Raw genomic sequence first — 20,922 nt, 5'->3', positions numbered from 1 at the left:
ACATCTGGAAACTGGGTTCTGTGCTTTCCTTCCTTTTAATTGCTCTGAGTACACAGCAGGCAGAATCAACTGCACAGCGCGAAGTTGTGATGAATGGCCTCAGCTGTGTCCCTGGCTTTGTAATCCTTAGGGTACTTCTCTAAGTATCTTGCACATGGTAGGTGTTTAGCAAATATTTAGGGGTTAAATTAGATACTGAAAACAGTGGATAGGATGATGATAATCAGTCACTGCATTTATTTTTTAATTTCTACTAAAAGGATCCCATCAGTATGGTTTTACAACACTTTCTAAGAGTTTGAGATTCACTGTCCTGTAATCTGTTTAGTAATCTGTCCTGTAGGGCCAATGCCCTATCTAACTCCTTGCAAAAACACCGAGTGGGGAAAATCTTTTTTACATTAAGTTTTGTTCAATTGCATGGTGTGTTATACCTTGTGTGTTCAGCGTATCTCCAAGGGTGGCTATTCAAGATTTAAGAAGTGATCTTTAATTACACTGAAAGAGATGTGTATATCATCAGTTAGAACTACCTAATTGCTGTTCTATACCTGTTTAATTCTGAGGGAAAAAAAAAAAAAAACCAGAAAGAAAGGAAAGGAAAGAAAGAACAAAGTACTGTCCAGTTTCCGGGTGCTTGGAAAAATTTTTGACTACACCTCACCCATCTCCGTTAAGGTGCAGATAGAATCTGAGTAAGTCATTCTTACTGTATGGTACTATCTATGTGTTAAATGATGTGAAATACACTATTTCTCATAGGATTACATTTTAATACTTAATGAAGCCAAAGAATAAATTTCTAATTGTACTATTTCAAGAATCATCAATCTATGTTGGGAAACATAAGGGAAGGCAGCAGGGATTGCTAAGAGTAGAATAAGTATATTCCAGGCTTCTCCAACTCCACATATAGCTACCTTGGCCAAGAAGACAGGAGAAAGATAATTACTGGGTCCGGAATTTAAATGTAGCAGGATCTCAGAGGATTTGGCTACACTTTCAGCAGAAGGTAGTAGCTTGTTGTTCCTTTCCAACAAAAATCTACAGTCTTAGTTCTCTCTAGGAAGGGAGGAAGGAAGGAAGAAAGAGAGAATTTGGTGAATTTACAAGAAAAAAAGGAGATCGATAAAAGAAACTGCGAAGTTCTATGTACAGAGTTAAGGAAAATGGAGATAAAGCATTTAGTGTTCACATCTATAAAACTAGTCATACCTTGGTCATATATAGAACCTCTCCACCATATAATAAATACTATTTTACGAATGTTTCCCCACATACTAACGTATCAGTACTGACAGATAAACGTTGTTAGACTCATTAAAGAAAACCGGAGTATATATTAGTTTGTGTCTAATTGGAACAAGCGATGGCATAAGTTGAAAGCAGCTCACCTGCCTCCTAATCTTCTATCAGGTGTTTTCCCCTTATAAACTTCAGCTATTTTTTTTTTCCATTTGTTTCATTTGATCATGGCAATCCACTCATCACTGGATCATTAGGTAGTTACATATTAAGACATTAGAGCATGCTTCGTGATGGAAAAGAACACACCTTTCATCTTTATTTCAGTATTAATTACGCATACATAGAACTCTCAGAAGTAAATGTATCTCTGTTTCTCATCTTTAAATCAGAAGATACTTTATGGTGAGTTAATCAGAATGTAAAACTGTCAGAACTTCGCTTAATGTCTTTGAGTTTTAAACTCTTTTAACATCATAAATAATCGTAAACACTCTGAGTTAAGAGAAGCCACGGAGACCTTCTAGCCCTCATGTTATACATGAGAGAACCAAGGCCGGGAAGATGGAGTGATCACCCAGTTCCTTCAAAGTCCTGCTCTGTGCCCTCTATAATAGAGCACCCTCATCTACAGTCTTTACAAGAAGAAGAAGAAGAGGAGGAGGAGGAGGAGGAGGGGGAGGGGGAGGGGAGGGGGAGGAGGAGGGGGAGGAGGAGGAGGAGGAGGGAGAAGAAGAAGAAGAAAAAAATCAGCTATTTTTCAAAACCTATCCAAGCCAGAATCTTAAGGTTATATTTACTTAGCTGGTTTGGGGTGTGGTGAATAATTAAATTCAGCAGGAATGCACTTCAAAATAAAAATAAAAACACAACCCAACCCCTTTGGCCCAAGTCCTGAGACCTCAGAAAAGAAAACCTCCTTGACTATGAACATTTGCTAGAGGTTGGAAAGCTTTCTGAGCCTGATGTAGGAGTCCACATAGCTAGTGCAGGATGGAGGAGTTTATAGTCAAATAAATGACTCCTTGTGTTTTTTTCGTTTTGTTTTATTCTTTCTTTCTTTAACAGTATTCTTAGATCAACAAACAATCCCCAAGGAAGGATTTTAAGGAAAAATAAACACCTTTCTTATATATCATACAAGAAAAAAAATCATCTTTAAGTTTGCTTTTCTTAATACCTCATGCCACCACCACTCCACCCTTAAAGCATACTTTAGAAATAGTGTATTCTTCTAAGAAAATGGGGGAGGGAAGGGATTCCTGTGATACCTAACAGAAGCAAGCCTTATTTGTATAAGGGTGATGAAACCAAGAAAAATATGCCCTCTTGTGGCTTATTTGTTCTAGTTCACAACTAATCAACAGTGCTCTATTATTTCTTGGAACTCAAACATACCTATATTCCAAGTGGAATTAAACTATTCCTTTGTGTAGTAACTGGAGAGAACAGGTCCATGCAGACAGCATGAAGGCATTCCAAGACTTCTGCTTTGTTCAAGGTCATATGCAGCTACTTAGCCACAACGAAATCAGTATCCCTAAAAATGGGTGAACATTTTCCAAAATAACCCACAGATTCTTACAGATCTTATAAAAATACCTTTCAAATAAATGCATTGATAGAATTTCTTTCCTAAATAGGAAAGAAACTATTAAACTATCAGTTTAAGAAACTATTAAAGTATCAGTTTCCACAAATAGGAGAAAATTCATAATTTCCTGCCCTACTGTATTTGTGCCTCTAATATTTCTTTAACTGTAGGATGATGCTTATTTTTCCACTGAAAAAAGTAAAATAGGAAGCAGTTAAGAGAATGCTGATTTTCATTCTGTGCATACTTTTTTCTCTTCTTTCCTCTTATTTTACTCAGAAATGAGGCTGTAACAAATGTGTTACATCCAGTGATTTACAGATGCAATTAATTTCATTTTATGACAAAAAATGCCCACCATTTTTTCCTGAAACTGCAAAGTGGAGATGGGTTTAGTGGAAAGTGACCTCTGGTGAACAAGAGAAAGACTTTCACATAACTGTGATTTAAATAATTTACTAAGTAAGTGTCAAAGGTTTAAAACAGGCCAGGTTGTTAAATTCTTAGTCTAATCCTATAATAATAATAATTAATTATTATAATAATTATGATTAACATTATCATTATCATTATCATTTTACATACAGAGAAACTTTAAGTGACTTAATTCATTTTTCATTTGCCTGGATCTACTCGTGTATGAAGGGGGCCAGTGAGCTATTTCCTTACCTCAGTACCTTGCTGCAGAAGTAAATCACATTGACTCTTACTTACCAGAATGAAAAATGCAACTTTCCAAACTGCCCAATTTAATACATGGAGGTATCATTTTTCTACGTCACAAGCTAACATGGGATTCTGTTCTTTCAAGTTTATGATCATTCTGACCCTTGAAGCACAGATATACTTTCATTTGTATTACCATTTGAAAAAACAATCATAAAACAGTTCAAGACTTTACATTTTATTGACTTTAAATTTAATGAAGAAAAATGAATCACTGTAATTTAATACACTAACAAATTGCATTCTCTTTCTACTCGATACCTAAGTAAAATTATCTTTCCTTATGTATAAAAAGTTTTATTTCCCAAACTTTATTAATGTATTTGCCAGTAATGTCTACATCAAAAGTCTATGATTATACATCTATTTAAAAAATTATCTCTAAATTTATTGTACTTAAAACTTCTAATTCTGACAATAGAGCCAATTTTAAAAGACAAAAACATGGCCATTTAAAAAATATATTAAGAAATTAACATTTCATTGATTAGAACAGACGACAAGCTGTCCACAATAACGAAAGTCAATATTGTATGTGTATTATTGATAGCATGACCTGCCAATATTAGCTATTAAAACATTATAAATTTATGGTATTAAAACAGTAAGGTATTGGCTAGTGAATACATAACCAAGCAAAACAATTGGAAGTCCAGAAAACAGATGTAGATATATATTATAATTTACACATGTATTGGGAATTTTGTTTTCTGGCTCCAAACTTGAGTGGACAATAAATGCTTTCCTTTCTAAAAATTACTTTTGTTATGTAGCATTTCAAATACAAAAAATAGCACACACACATAGCCTCACACAGGAAAACAGAACTCACACTCAAGAATACGTCACCCATCTTAAGAGTTCAAATATTACAAGAATCTTCAAAATCATCTGCGTGTTCCTCATGAGTCCCTCTGCCTACCACACAGAAGTAAACAATATTCTAAATTTAATGGTTATTTTCCCTTCCTCCCCCCCCCACATTGTGTATGTGGCTCTAAGTAATATTTTCTGTGATGCGCTGTTGTTATTAGCTTTATATAAATAGTATCAGCTTCACAAAAATGGCAACTTTCTGTGATTTTCTTTACTCAGCTCTAAGACTCATCTTCTCTATTGGGTATGCTGTTGTTTTCATTCTTTTTTATTGCTTTTAATTATAATATGTGAACATGTCACATGTTATCATATGTTGATGGACCGTTAAGTCATTTCTAATATTTTGCTATTACAACAATGCTTAATGAACGTGCCTGTATATGTCACTTTATTTTTCTGTTGCCTAACTTGAAGTCTGTCTCAAGCTCTGTATGAGCCAGTTTTCTGAATGCAGAAATCAGTCCAAGTATGTCAATCCAAAAGCATTTAATAGAGAATTGAGTGAAAAGATGTTGTAAAAAGCCACAAAAGGAGGGAGTCCGAAGAGTAAAAGGAAAGGAAGAATGAATGTACTGGAAGATAGGGTACTACTAATGCCCCAATATAGAAGGCTGGAAGTCCAACACCGTTGGGCATGATGTTCCAGCATATACTGGATCTGCTAAGATGTGCTGCTTGACCAGGACTAGGTTGCTGAAAGCTGTTATCTCTGCAACGCTGGACTTGAAACACCTCAACCTGTTACCTCTCCACTTGCAACTGCCAGAAACCACCAGCACCTGCCTCATCCCCAGAGCCAGAAGCATAAAGCACTTGTGTTTGTCTAGCCTACTGATCTGCAAATTTCTTCTCTTTTTTTTTTTTTTAAAGATTTTATTTATTTACTTGACAGTGATAGAGACAGCCAGCGAGAGAGGGAACACAAGCAGGGGGAGTGGGAGAGGAAGAAGCAGGCTCTTAGCGGAGGAGCCTGATGTGGGGCTTGATCCCAGAATTCCAGGATCACGCCCTGAGCTGAAGGCAGACGCTTAAGGACTGAGCCACCCAGGCGCCCCTGCAAATTTCTTCTCTTGACAGAATCTAACCAAGGACCAGATGGCAATGTAGTACAAAATGAAATTTTCAGATTCCCAGGCCCAGACAGTATATAAAAGGGCAGACTTGGCATTGAGAGAGTACAGGTAAAACAAGCAGCCCAAACCTCGTTTCTTCCTGAAAGCAGAAAATTTAACTTCGTGGTTTTCAGGTAAACTCAGTCACTGATTTCTCAGTCTTTTAACATTTTAATAACATTTCATTCCAGAGTTCTGCAGTTGTTTACTTTCTCTCAATTCTATGTTTAAATTCTAAAGGGGCCTAAATAAATCCAGTAGCTGAGAAGTGGACGCTTGCTAACACAACCGTAAGGGCCACAGCCTGGGGTGGCTTAAACAACAGAAATTTATTTGCTTGTAGTTCTGGCGGTTAGAAGTCTCAGATCAATTCATTAGCAGGGTTGGTATATTTTAAGGCCTCTCTCCTTGTCTCCTTGGCTTGTAGATTGAATACAAAGTCTGTCCCCTCCTGGAATTCATCCTCTTTTCTTCTATGCCTGCTGACCACTCATCACCAGATCATAAGTTCCTCTCAGGTTGTTCTTTGTTCAAAATGCTAGGCGCTTTTGAGATCACCAGTCCCCTTTCAGATACTTACATGCCATGTTCTCCCTTGATACTCCAACATCTGTGAAAAATAGGGGTTTGGGAGTGATGGTTACTTTCTTGGGTCCTCCTGTGACTAAACACGCTAGTCTCTCATTCTATGTACTGACTCTACATCATTGTGTTATGGGACACAACTGTGAGGCTGCTAGCTCCAGAGGTCCAGAAGCAAGGTACTAATCCCCCCTACTATCATTTACCAAATAGACAGAATATTCTGTCATCCCTGGACTTTGTCAAACACTGGCAAGCTGGAAGAAACGCATATTCCCATCATTCCATTGTTTTCCTTCTTCACCTCAATGGCAACTTCCCATAATTGTCAAAACTTTTACACAGTCCCTGAGTAGGGATAATCTGGTTTTGTTTTGTTTTGTTTTGTCAATTCACTTTCTTACCTCTTGGTGATGGCATATACTTTATTACTCAGGACTTACAAAGTTGAAAATAAACAGACTTTTTTGGAGCAAATGCAAAAGCCTTGCTTTTTGAGATCGTGCTAGGAGTTTCAAGAAATCTATTTGGAAATCTTAAAGCTGAGAGTGGACTCTTTTTTTTCCCCTTGAATTCTTTTGGGTCTTCCTTTCAATAATGACCCCATAAAGACATAGAAAATTAGTGACTCAATGAATGGTGGATCCTGAGGTAACCAAGAACTGCTGAAATAAAAATATCTGTACACCGAAGTTGTTATCTCCAAAATATATTCTATCTATAACCAAAGATGATCTTTCAGATCAGTGAAACAAAGATAAACAATAATTATTAGAATGTGATAATTAGGGGGATAATTGAGCACTTTTTGGCAACATCTTCTCAAGTAGAATGCATTCATTAATGTTTTGAGTATAAAAATGAACCAACAGATTCTCCAAAAATTGAAGATTCAGAATTAAAATAAAAACGAATCAAGAATCCTACTTCACATCTATGCAAAATAATTGCAGGCTAGTTTCAGATCTCAAAGTGAAAGGTAAAATAAATAAATTTCTTAGGAGACAACATGGGAGAAAATCCTCATATTTTAGAGTAGATAAAGATAGCTTAAACAGTATACAAAACTGCTAAACATAAAGGAACACCTTATAAATTGGACAATATTAGGTTAAGAGTTTCTGGTCACCAAAGACACCATTAAAAAAGTAAAATGCCAGGCCATAGGGCCAGAGAAAATATATGCAATCCATATATTTCACAAAACCTCATATCTAGAATATGGAAGGACTTATTTAAATGAATACAAAAAAGATAGACAATCCAAATGGTCTAAAGATTTGGGCAGACTTTTCATAAAAGAGGATATTCAGAGGGCCACTAACTTCTGTATTAATCAAGGAAATGCAAATTAAAACCACTGTGACTCCTACACACCCACCAGAATGACTAAAATGAAAAAGACAAAACATCAGTAGTTGATAAGGATGTAAGGATCAGAACTCTTACACACCTTGGCCAATTGTCAATTGCACAACCTCTTTGGAAAACTCTTTAGCATTATCTACTAAATCCTAAATATATATACCCTATGAAAAGCAATTCTATGTACAGATTGTGGCTGAGAAAAATGATAGGTATGTTCACCAAAATAAATGTAAGATAAAGTTCATGGCAAAATTATTTCAAATAGTCTCATACTGGAAACCATGCAAACTATCCTCAACAATACAATGGATAATATATTGTGGAGAATTCACATAATGGAAAGTGGTATAGCAATAAAAATAAACAACTGTACCAACAATGTAAACTAATTTTAGAAAAGAAATAATGAAAGAAGACAGACACACATAGTATGATTAATTCATAGTTAATCTTTTTTTTTTCTTCCTGGAGGTAAACAAGTTGATTCTAAGATTCATATAGAAAATAATCATGCAAGATTGAAAGATTTGACCCTTTATGATTTTTGACTCTTCCAAACCAGTAACAAGAACATTATTGCATTTGTTCATGTTTTTTTGTGTGTGTGTGTCTTTCCATAGTGTTTTAAAGCTTTTTCATATGTTTCGTAAATTTCTTAGTAACATTACCCCTAAATATTTTACTTTATTGCTAAAATTGTAAATGAGGTTGTTTTTACAGGTAAACAATTGTTTTCTAAATATTAATTTTATATTCAGCTGATTTTCTGAATTCTTGTTTCTTTATTTTTATCATGCATTCTTTTTTCATGAAAGTATCATATAATTACCATCCAGTCTATGACATTTTGATGAAATTGTTTTGTTTTGTTTTGGTAAAAATTCTTATCAACCTCTTTCTTCTATAGAAATTTAATCTTTCTATCACTATGGAGATAAATGTAGGTAAATTTTATTTCCTAGAATGTTATCTATTCCATTTAGGTTTACAAATTCATTTGCTTAGAGTCAGACTAATAGTCACTTTTCATTTTTTTGTTTCAATGATTCTTACCAGTTGCAATTTCTTATTATGTTTATGTTTTCTTTCTTTTATGGTTTTTCTATTTTAGAATTCATTAATTTTTAGCAGTACATTAATTATTTTCCTCTTTTTTTAGGGTGTCTTTTTAAAAACTTTTGTTTAGGGAGTTTAAGTCAATCATGCTCACTGATTTTTATCAATATAAATGTGTGAAGCTATACATTTTCTTCTGATTATAGTTTAATTAGAAAAAATAGTATCCACATATAGGGTTGAATTACTATTTTTCAGAAATTCTGTGTATTTACTTTTTATTTCCTTTCCCTGGTGAACATGAACTAATCTTTTTTTTTTTTTAATTCCAGTAGAAAGAAATATTGTTGTTGTTTAGTTTTAAATGTGTTATTTTCTAAATCTGTTGTATCCCTGTAACCAAAAGTGAATTTATGCTTTATAGAAATATGGAGGATTTGAGGGATGAAGTACATGGTCAATTTTCATTACTATTTTTTATGCACTTGAGATGAAGGAACTCTTTTTATTATTCTATATCTTTCCATAAAGTCTGTCCTCTAGATTATGTTGCTTAATTCTTTAACTTTTTTTTCCCCATCCACTTGATTTCTGTCACACCAAGTGGTAGTTTCCTGCTTTTAGTAAGTTCACTATTTCTTTTGCATCACCTGTGGGTTCTACTTTATAAAGTTAGTTGTTCTGATACTCAGTCCATAAGTAAGAAAAAAATCTCCATTGTGTTTTGTGGTCTTTAGTATTATAAACTGTCTCTTTGTATGCTTTCTCACTTATTCTACCTTAATCGTTATCAGGATTACAACCAATGCTTTCTTATTATTTGTTTTTCCCAATACATCTTTGCACATTCTTTTTTAGCTTTCTAAAGAACTTCATTTTAGGTTTGTCTCATGAAACAGCACATAATTGACGTTTACTTTGTTAGCCAGTTTGAAAAGGTTTATCTTTTAATCGGTAGGTTAAGCCAAATTTTTAATGTGACTAACTTATTCTGACAAAACTTAATCATATTATTACATGCTCTGTGTATTATATATATAATGTTATATTTTTGTAATTTTTTCTTTTTGTTGTCTGGTTTCCTTTTATTTTGCCTTTCCTTTTTTTTATACATATTGTTTATTTTGAATAGGAGCGACTTTCATCAGCTAAAATATTTTGATTTTCATTTTCTGCTTTCTTTTCAGAATATAACTTAGTGAATATATATATTAATATATATATTATATATTAATAATATATATTATATATAATATTATATATATTATATATATAATCTATATTATATATTATATATTATATTATATTTATATATAATTATATATATAATTATATAATATATAATATATAATTATATATATAATTATATAATATATAATTATATATATAATTAATATAACTTAGTGAATATATATATATATATATATATATATATATATTCATTTGCTAACTTCTCTTTTTGAAATAACAGATTTTCCTAAACCAGTGAAAACAGGTAATTCTTTATAAGGAGTTTGGGTGTGATGAATTTTAAGTTTTTTAGTTCTAAAATACACTCTTCTTTGGTTCAGTCAAAGGTGGTTTTATTCATAGATGTCTCCTTTTATTTCAAGGGTGGAGAGGACGGGTAAGTCTTCTGATTTTGTCATTCTTCTCTGCTCCACAGGATGCTGAATTTATACCCTTCATTCCCTTCTGTCCCACCAGCACCAATCCCTCTCTACCAGAAGTTGTGCCTTTCTAAAACTACTAGTCTTGATCCTGAACTTTTAAATCCCTTCTGTAATTCCCTAGCCTCCATGCTGTGACCCGTCCTCAGTGTCCAAGCATGGAACTCTTTCTCTCCTGGGTCATTATGTTTCCTACCATTGATTGCCCCACCACCCTCTCCTTGTTCCTGTTCAGTCTGCTCCTCACTGTCAGCTCCAGTGTGGGCTCCAGATCAAGTCTTACTCATTTGGAGATGTTTATTTCCTTCCTTATATGTAAATTAAAGATTGTGGTATTTCTGTCTCCTAGTTAAGATCTAGGAATGAGTTAAGGGTAGTTTCATGTATGTTTCTTCTTGCTCTATATGGATTTTTGGAGGCTGGGGAGAGAAATTCCGATGAGGTGGTTGCCATTATTCTTCAGAAACCCAGAAGGTTTTCCTTTCTTCCATAATAAACAATTACATTATGGTTTTATACTGATGGAAATTATATAGTAGAGATAGAAAGACATATGATTCTGTGGAATTAGAAGAGAACTTCTGGAATGATATCCTTGCATAGGCAAGAGAGAATAAGAATGATATCCTTGCATAACAAGAGAGAATAGTACCCAAGTAGAAAAGTTATTGTTAATAAGAACAAGGAGAATTTGTGGTAAAATGAGGGAAGGCAGAGTTATTTGCGTTGAGAAGCAGGGTCAATGAATAGAAGACTTAGTGTGAGCTTGTGGAAAGTCTCTTATTGCCTATCTTTTCTTAGTAAGGTAGGATTAAAACGAGTAGCTGAAGTGAAGACTGGAGTGAGTGTAAGGAGAGACTGGAGGTATGCAACAGGGATCCAGAAGAGCGTGGGTGTGCTAGGAAGAAAATCAGCATAGTTGCATGTTTTTATTCTAGTTCATTTTGGAAATATGAATATATTCATATAGCGTATGTTTTCACGAGATGATTAAATGAAGTGTTAGGTTTAACCAGAACTGTAGTTTTGCCATACTTGGTGAAAACAGAAGGGGATATTTCAAAAAGACTAAATGTAAAGCTCTGTTGGAGTTCAGAGGAAAAAAAGGCATAACTTAAGGTTGTGCAGAAGAGATTATAAAGTTAAGTGTGTGGATAGACTGTAGTAAGATGGCTTTCGAGCAGGATGAGCAGAATATAAACATCTGGGGAACGCGGGGGTGTATGGGGGAGAGGTTGCAAGGTAAGGCTCTTCATGAGAAAACCATGTGAACAAAGTCCTGATGTGGAAAATAAAAATGCCCACTGTTCCTGGAATGAGGATGGATAAAAATGTCGAGTAGAAAACAAGACTTGAAAAAGTAGGTGTGCGAGATATATAGCAGATTTTGGATGCCGAAGAAAGCTAGGGCTATACAAATTGAACAGGAGAGAGAGATTGAAAAAACAAAGCAAAACAAAGGTATGCAACAGGGATCCAATACCAAACTGTGAACGCAGGAGTGATGTCAGTGGTCCCCATTTAAGAAGTGGCTGCCCATAACATGTGTCAGAGGTGGGAGAAATTAGAAGCAAGTTGTCCTCCTGATTATTACAATATTCTAAGGTAATAAGGATCTGAACTCAAGGCATAGCCAGATAATCAGGGCAGGGATCAAGTTTGAGAAATAGTTGAAAATTATCTGTTTTATGTAATCTAGATTAAACAGAGAAAGTAGCTTTAAAAATAAATATGCCTTTCTGTATCATTAATTCATAATAAAGAAGACTTTTTACAACCTTTGAGCTCTTAAAAGATATTTTGGCATTGGCTGAAGAGGCTTGGTAGACTAGAATAGACTATTACTTAATTGACCTTTTCCACTTTAGTCATCTGAGGGCAGTGACTTTTCCAACTTGCTAAAGGCATCTGAAATTGAGCATTACTCCAGAGCGCTTGAATGAATAGACCTTTGAAATGGCAGCTATTGATCTACTATGGTGAGAACAGACTGTCAGACACTTAAAAATAGTCTCTTGAAGTCATTTAATTGATTTGGTTAGACTTAGAAGTTAATTTTTCCTAGAAACAGCCCCCAGACCTAGGCCAGTGCATTACAACCTAAAGTTGCTAAAGAATAGGTCACATTTCTATGGAGAAGGCATACCTAGTTCTTTCAATGAGGGATGATGAGAGGACTCCTAGCAGTGAAGGGGATGAGTGCTTGTTCCCTCTATAGAGTAGATTGAGCACAATCAGGGAGAAGAGACTTCTTGCACAATGGAGGAAGCTAGGTGTCCTGAAGACTGGCTTTTGGAAGTAAGGAGATCAAGGGAAACAGTGTTGGTTTCCCAGTTTCACTTGGTATCTTCTTCCTGTAACCTCAGACCCTGAGATTAAACTTGAAAATATTTTAAAATTTTCTAAGGAATTGTACATCATTAATCAGAGGGAAATTAAAACAAACAAACAGAAAATGTTCCTGTGATCTTTTCATTCTTCCCATCCCTTTCACCTTTCTTTGCCCCCCTTGGTCTTCAATGATCTTAGCTAAATAAATAAATTTAAACTGTCCTTTTAAGTTATTTTCCATCTCTGGATAAAAGAGCAATCAACTCTGGGACAATTTGTCCCTCCCTTCACTTCTTTCCTTAAAATCTTGGCCTGGTGCTTGCTCATGTAGCCTCAAGGCAGCAGGGAAGTACCAAAGCCCTGGGGTGTAGCGTCTCTGGCTTTTTCTGTCCTACAGAGCATCCCCCTTCCCACATGGGTGAGGCTTGTCTTGTTGGCTTCTTCACTCAAGTCCGTGATTGGAGCAGCTAGTGATGTTCTCATTTCCTTGGGCCCAGTAGCATTTCCTGACTGTCCCAGACTTACCTCAGCCCTCAGGCTCTGTAGGACACTGCGAGATCTGTCTCCTCTACCCTGTAGCCATGACTCAGGAAGTCTCCTCCACAGCAATCCATGTGAAGTTTCTCCCTATGACATCCTGACTTCCCTCTCAGTCTCTCCAAGCTCTCACCTATGTCTCTTTACCCGGTTCCCCCGAGAAGTAGAGATTCTGAGGAAAATGACATTGCAGGGCCTCCCTCAGATAGACCACCAGGCTGATGTGAATGTACCCAGGTTGGTACATGACTGCAGACATAGCCTCCCTCTACACTGACTTATCCAATAAATGTTCCCCTCTCTAGGCCTACACTGGAATGCACTTGAGTGCTTCCTGACTCTGCTTTCATTCTGTCTTCTAATCCCCATGGCCTGGAATTCACCAGTGTTTTCCTTCTTCTCCTCCTTGTTCCAAATATGTATAACTTATTTTAAATAACACTCTTTGGTTCAAAAGCCAAGCTTGGCTCTGAACATGTTCAAGGGTGAGGGAAAAAAAAGAGACAACTCTATTTCTGGAAAATCCAGCATCCCAAAACTATTGTTCACTGCAATGTCTTATCATTGAACATCAGATGCAGAATGTTATTCTTTTTCTGTGCATGATTTCTGAAACAAATTATAGGTCTCCAGGAAACAGACACTGTGGGCAGACCAGGAGAAGCCCAAGGGCTCAGAGAGGTAAAAGGGAAACACATGAAGAACTTTGAGGGGCGCCTGGGTGGCACAGCGGTTAAGCGTCTGCCTTCGGCTCAGGGCGTGATCCCGGCCTTATGGGATCGAGCCGCACATCAGGCTCCTCCGCTATGAGCCTGCTTCTTCCTCTCCCACTCCCCCTGCTTGTGTTCCCTCTCTCGCTGTCTGTCTCTATTTCTGTCAAATAAATAAATAAAATCTTTTAAAAAAAAAGAGCTTTGAAAATTTTACTTTTGTTACATATACATTAGTGCAGATGCTGATGAGGTATCTTTCAGATCTAAAGATTAAATTCAAATATACAAATGCTTAAAGTAATATCACTAATTTGGAAGAAGATGAGTAGAAAGTCATCTAAATGGCATTTCCTCCTCAGAATGTGGGCGAGCCCTGGGGCACCTGGGTGGCTCAGTTGATTAAGTGCCTGCCTTCAGCTCAGGTCACGGTCTCAGGGTCCTGGGATCCAGCCTGTGGTCCTACGCCCTGCTCAGCGGGAGTCTGCTTCTCCCTCTTCTCCCTGCTCATGCTCTCTTCTCACTATCTCTGTCTCTCTCTCTCTCAAATAAATAAGATCTTAAGAGAAGAAGAAGAAGAAGAAGAAGAAGAAGAAGAAGAAGAAGAAGAAGAAGAAGAAGAAGAAGAAGGGGAGGGGGAGGGGGAGGAGGAGGAGGAGGAAGAGGAAGAAGGGGGGGTGGGGAGGAGGAGGAGGAATGCGGGCAAGCCCTGACACGGCCCTGAAGTGGGAGAGGGAAAGATGCTGTACAGCATGTGGTCATTAAAGTTTAGCTTCGGACTCATGTTTGACCGAAACATGTTATTTTGCCAAATACCTACTTACACCTGATTTTTGTTGTAACTTTGTTGAACTTTTGCACTCTCAGTGACACTGTGATTAATAGATTGTCACCATATCAATTAAGTTGTTTCTGCTTCACCTCCTTACCCACAGATTTCTTATCTCACAAAAGTAACAATATTTATAGGGTGGAAATTTAGTAATTGTTATACAATAGTCATAGATAATAGAACAGATACAGTGAAGTGATGATTAACTGAGAAATCATGATCTTAATTTTTTTTCATAGTCTTTAGTTATGTGTTTAGAAAGTGTTTAAAGTTGGGCACCTGGGTGGCTCAGTCATTAAGCATCTGCTCAGGGCGTGATCCCAGAGTCACGGGATCGAGCCCCGCATTAGGCTTCCTGCTCCATTGGGAGCCTGCTTCTTCCTCTCCCACTCCCCTTGCCTGTGTTCCCTCTCTTGCGGGCTGTGTCTCTCTCGGTCAAATAAATAAATAAAATCTTAAAAAAAAAAAGTGTTTAAAGTGACCTGTGACGGGAGTACTGGTCATAAGCAGAAAGACAGTGGGGTGTTTTCATCATTTTCCTTCAGCCAAACTCCATAAAAGAATAGAGGTTTTATAACTGCCTTGGCATTTATTTGTGCAAGATGTTGCACAGGATAGAACAGCAACTCTCATATAGAAGAGAATGCTCAACAAATGTTTTAATACAGCACTTTAATACAGTAACATACACTAATAACCTCCAGTGTTGCTTGCAGAGAAACCAGTCTGCTGAAACCAGCTGTAGTAGAAATCAAAATATTTTTTCAGAGTGCGAATGTTTCTGATGATACCTGGTGTTACGATTCTACCCATCATTCTACCCCAGGAAAGATGCTGAATAAGGTTTACATCCAATGAAAGTGGAGATCCAGGTGGAATTTCACAAATGTTCTGTATTTTCATCTTGCATGCTGATTGCTTTAATGTGTTACCAGATATCTAGATCCAAGGATCAAGGATTTTTTTCCAAGTGATTTTGTGGAAGCATCAGGTACAAGCAAATATGAATAAAAACATAAGTTAGGACAGTCATGTTAACTTTGTGAAAATATTCAATTAAGTATTGTTTAATCACTGAAAATTTTTTTAATCTGTGGATTGTCTCAATGAAATGTCTTTATCACCAGCCTTCAAATTCTGGAGCTAACGTGGAGACAGGTGTTCATCTTGGTCATATACAATAGGAAGAAAAACAGTTTAATAAATCAGCCACAACAACACCATTTACAGTGCCCACTGACAGAGTTGGTTGAAAATATTTTGTTTCTTTTACACACCTCAGAAGAAAGTGAGCATCTATCTTTCAAATTTTCAATTTAATTTATTTAAAGAATATGCTAAATGTGTCCTAATTTACTTGGATTCAATTTTCAAAATTGCACACCCTCTAAAAGAAAGTTCAGTAACTCTTTATCAATTATAAAATGTCCTAAACATTTGATTTACATAGTTACATTTATCACGTAGCTACCTCAATTGTCAAACATTACTTAATTTTAAAAATTAACATACAGATGTTTCAAAACAAGTCGAGCCCCTCCTTGCCTTATTTAATCATTGTATTATGATCATCATAGAACCAGTAAGTACCCTATTTGAGCATCCATATGAGAGTGAAAACTTATAATAGGGTGACTGCACAAAGAAACTAGGGCAGTGTTAATAAACTGACACATTATAATGTCAAACTTTAAAAAAATTAACCAATAAAGTTTTTTGGAAAATAATTTTTTAACAGTGTTTCCATTTTTTTTTTTTTTTTTTTTAGGAGTTCCTTCCATGCTGATGAGATTTGGATTTCGCCTTATTTTGATTCTGCTACTTGTTCATTTGGCACTTCCCCAGATAATAGTTCAGCATATCCTTATCACAAAATCAACAATTGGAAACCTGAGCCTGGAGAAGCAACAGTGGGGACTGAGAAGATGACAAGCTGCCCTTCCGTCTCACCTGCTCCATCGGGTCTCGCCCACGCTGCCCCTGGGAAATGCAAGAAGAGAGGCGGGCTAAGTAATAAGGAAACGAAGGCACTCCTAAGCTCTATCCTTCTCTGGCCCACATTTACAGATAGCTGTAAACAGCAAAGAAAATCCACATGTCATTACCAATCATCGAGGTATTTTAATCAGAAGAGGGAGATTTTGTTTCAGACTGGGAGTGACGGGTACCTCTGAGGAAGGACATGTCTAAGGTATGTGAACATCTCAACTGAATGCAGCCAAGGTCAGTTAGCCCTTTTATACTCCTTTTGTCCTATTTAACTCCGGATCCATGCAGTATGTGGTCAACTTTTCAGTTTAATAGATAGTAATGACACAAATACAGTAATCAAAATTAGTGTATAGAGTAGTCTGTGAAATTTCTTTAACAGAATAAATTCAAAATAGATTATACTGGTATGATTGACAACAGAACAATTTGTGAGAGGACCACTTATTTTATAGTGTATAACAGTGTAGGTTTTAGATAGAACACACACACATGCACACAAACAGAAGTACACCTGGTACAATAGTGCCAAAGCTTTGTGCAAATTATAGTCATCCACAGCTTCCATGCACCATCTGGTAGATGCTCCTTAGGCATTTGTGAATCAGCAGGAGGCCTCAGAAAGAATAAGAGAGACAGAGTGAGGAGAGAAAACACATCACGGTGTCTCACTGCCGAGTAGATGCTCTCTGTTTCTCACTAACCAATTGTCTAAAAGTTTTTAAGAGCAAAAAGAATTATTATTCTTTATTGATTATCTCCTTTTCCTTCGTCTTATCCCCCTTATCCCCACCTTTTTATAATATTTACTAATGATTCATTTATTTTTCCCCAAATAAATTTTTATATTAACTACCAACCAGTACAAACTCTAAAACTCAGGTGGTTCAGTTCAATATAGTAAGATTTTTCAATAATAAATGATCAACTCATTTTTGAGCTCTTAGGCTCTCAACATTTTACACTTCACGTCTACATATTTAATTCTCAAGGTCAACTAAAATATGTTTTCTTTAAAACAAAACCCAAAACTACTCTTTGCTGCAATTCTCACTCTTGGTCTTGGATATTATTAAACCTGGCAAACTATTTACAGTGTATTCAAATTCTCCGTTCAAAAATTTGCAAGAATATTAGAACTGGAATGATAACCATGGGGCTGCCATAGAAAACTGTGAAACTTTAGGTTTGGAATTTATTGATCCAAACTCCTTATTTGCAGTCGAATAAAATGAGATTCAGAATGATTTGCCCAAGGTCACACCATTAGCTAGTTGAAAGATCCTGAAGTAAGATCCTGTTACACACACAGCCTCTCTTAGCAGATGCTGATTAAGTAATATCACAAACCTTCCTTTTGATAACAAAACTACATTTCTACACCAGAGAAGGTAATCTATTGATTAATCTTGCTTTGGTTTCTCATATCAAAATATTGATTACCATTAGGTAGTCATAACACAAATGATTTTTTAAATGAAGTTATTTTTAAACTACTTTATACAAGATAGGTGTACTCCTTTTTACATAGTTTATATTTTTAGTGGTTTCCTCCAGTCACAATCAGTTGACACTCTAAAAGTTAACCTGAAATCGTCCATATGTGCACAAACATTTAGGATCATTCACAGTTCACATAGGAAAGGTAAAAAGAAAGATTCTGCATAACTAGATACAAAGCAGAGGTCTGAAATGAATAAAATTATATCATGAACTAAACTTCTTTTACATTAGTAACCAGTTCAAAGAGCTAAGTAGTGTATTCACAATAGATAAAAAAATAAATATTCAATAAGAGTAAAGCGTATCTTGAAAGAGACCATATTTGGAGATAGAAACTGTTTTATCTATTCTAGAACAACAGAGGGCAAAATCAAAAGCTGTTATGCTACCTCATGTCCAGCAGTACTCCACCTAATTTGTTTGATCTGCAAATACTGTAAGATATGAGTCAATATATGATCTGCAGGGCTGTTAGACCTACTGCTTACTATGGTCTTCAATAGAATTAAGCCAGTGGATTTTATCACAGGCACTTCAGCATTTATTTAGTTTTTCATTAATCAAATATTACAATGAACGCTTACTATGAGTCATGCGGTGCTGCAGATGCTACAGATAAGTGGTGAGCAAAAACAGTCTCTCAACTCATGGTTTCGTTGAGAGACAGATACTATCAAATTAACTCCCAAATGAATGTAAATTAGAACCCTGATAAGCGTTGGGAAACATGGTGCACGTTGCTATGAGAGATTAAGTAGGGAATTCCCTGGTCCTCTACCGTCCTGTCTCCCCCACAGCACTGTCAATACTGCTTACCAAAGGAGGAATGGGCTTAAAAGCAAGTTCAAGGAATTTCTGAAAAACTGAGCCACTAAGGTCCTAAACTGGCTAAAAATATAAAGAGAAGTAGAACCAATTCTAAATATGTGTTAACTCTGTTTCTCTTCTCTGATTCTCCTCTGCTGCTCTCTGATGTCTGCTGAAGGCCTTTTCTAGGTCGAATGCACCCCTTCCTTCTGTCTTTTTTCTTTACCTGTATATTTTAGAAAGGATTCGTGCAGCCCACACCTTTAGGTGAAGATAGAGAGCCTGAGCATTTTCTTTTGTAGGATACTTGGATTCTTAACATCAAAGTACTTCAACAGAGCAAAAATTGTGTTTGCTGGAAAACCCTCAGTCTCAGAACAGCAGTGTGTAACTGTGAAACTAGTGTTTTTCCTGAAGCCGACCACAGGGCTGATGGGTTCCTAAGTCTAGGAAATATGGGACCTGTGTGATCTCTCCAATTTTTCAGCTTTGATATGGGCTTAGGTTTTAAAAAAAATTAGTCTGCCTGTGAATTGTGTGCATGTGCATGTATGTGTGGGTGTGTTTGTGTAATTAGACATTTGAAAAATATTCCTCCTTTTAATATAAAAATTTTATATAGTTGGATTAAATTAATCCTTAATGATTTATCAAAGATGACATGGTTGTTATTGAAACTTCACTTTGGTAACAAGGTTTTCTTCCAAAATCTAATTTACAAATTTATATTATTATTTTCAAAATATGCACTATTTATTATCTAATTTTAGGTATTTTTCATTTTCATTCAACTTATAGCAACTTTTTACTATGTGATTACATTTCAGACAACATATCTGTTAAATAAAACCTAATGTAACAATGGTTTGTAAAGAGCAGAATCATAGACTTGCCAAAATTTTGCCCGTAAGAAAGCTCATTTTGTCAATTATTAGGACAACTATTTCATATTCTTGCAGATTTATCTTAAAGGTTATAAATTATCAGTTCACAATAAAATAAATTAGAATGAATTTATTGATTTTAATACCAATATTATTACAAGATCAGTTTTTCCAAGATGTTAAGAAATATATAGTACTGATTTTTTTAAAAAACTACAATTGTCGTATGTTGGACACTCCAGATATGGTCATTGTCTTTCTTGTAACGTATTTTATTAGTAAGCAGTTTATTAAATATGGTGTGTTTAGTTTATAAACACACATATATGTGTGTTTAGCTTATAAACACACATATAAAGAATTAAAAACTCTATTTAAAATAATAACATGTAAAAAGACTTTACCAGACTTCTGAATAATTTCTACAAATTCTGAAAGCACCCATGGAGATACTAGGCTTTAACAGTTGGAATTGCTTTGAAAATTCCAATATGACATTTTTCACTTCGTTTATGTGTTATCAGGTGAGTAACATATAATTGCAAGGGGAAAAAAACCCCTGCTTTCCCATAAGTTTCAGTTAAGAGTATTGTTATAATTTTGGAACATGTATTTGTCTTTTAAAAAATCACCCTTTAAATTCTGTCTCTCCCGGGAACTATTCACTAATTAGTGTATTGATAGTTCCCTGTATGCACCACAGTCTATATTTCTTCACAGTTGGATAAAGGATGTTCTTCTTTTTAGTGCTGTCTTACCCTTTAAGAATATAAGAGTGGACAGTATTCTGCGTCACTGAACACACTTAATATAAGCGCAGATATTTTTAACCTTTGTGACCTATACTATTTGATCAGTCCCAAAACTGCATTTGATACATGTGTTTTATTTTCGATTTTTATTTTGTTTACACAACATTATGCTAAACTTAATTTAGTTGACATCAGCAGCATTTCTAGATGTGGCTCCCTTTGGCTGCCTTTCAGTCTCATGGGCTATATAAAAAAATACATAAATTATTAAGTTTAGCATCATTGAAAACATGTGCATCAATGTAAAAATGTCATACATTCAGTGGCTCCCATCTGTGGCTGTGG

At 35.6% G+C, this 20,922-nt stretch overlaps 1 long non-coding RNA gene across 1 annotated transcript in view; it reads left to right on the top strand.

The window, feature by feature from the left end:
• LOC123789607 (uncharacterized) overlaps positions 1-20,922 on the top strand; it is a 39,199-nt gene that overhangs the window by 489 nt on the left and 17,788 nt on the right. The window contains exon 2 of the long non-coding RNA XR_015723756.1: positions 16,411-16,833. This is a non-coding gene — a long non-coding RNA (uncharacterized LOC123789607). The remainder of the gene's footprint in view (positions 1-16,410; positions 16,834-20,922) is intronic.

Source organism: Ursus americanus, chromosome 3 (assembly GCF_024610735.1).
Source record: "Ursus americanus isolate L20-20 chromosome 3, mUrsAme1.1.p, whole genome shotgun sequence".
NCBI lineage: Eukaryota > Metazoa > Chordata > Mammalia > Carnivora > Ursidae > Ursus > Ursus americanus.
The sequence above is the reverse complement of the archived record's forward strand: the minus strand, read 5'-3'. Positions and strand labels throughout refer to the sequence as shown.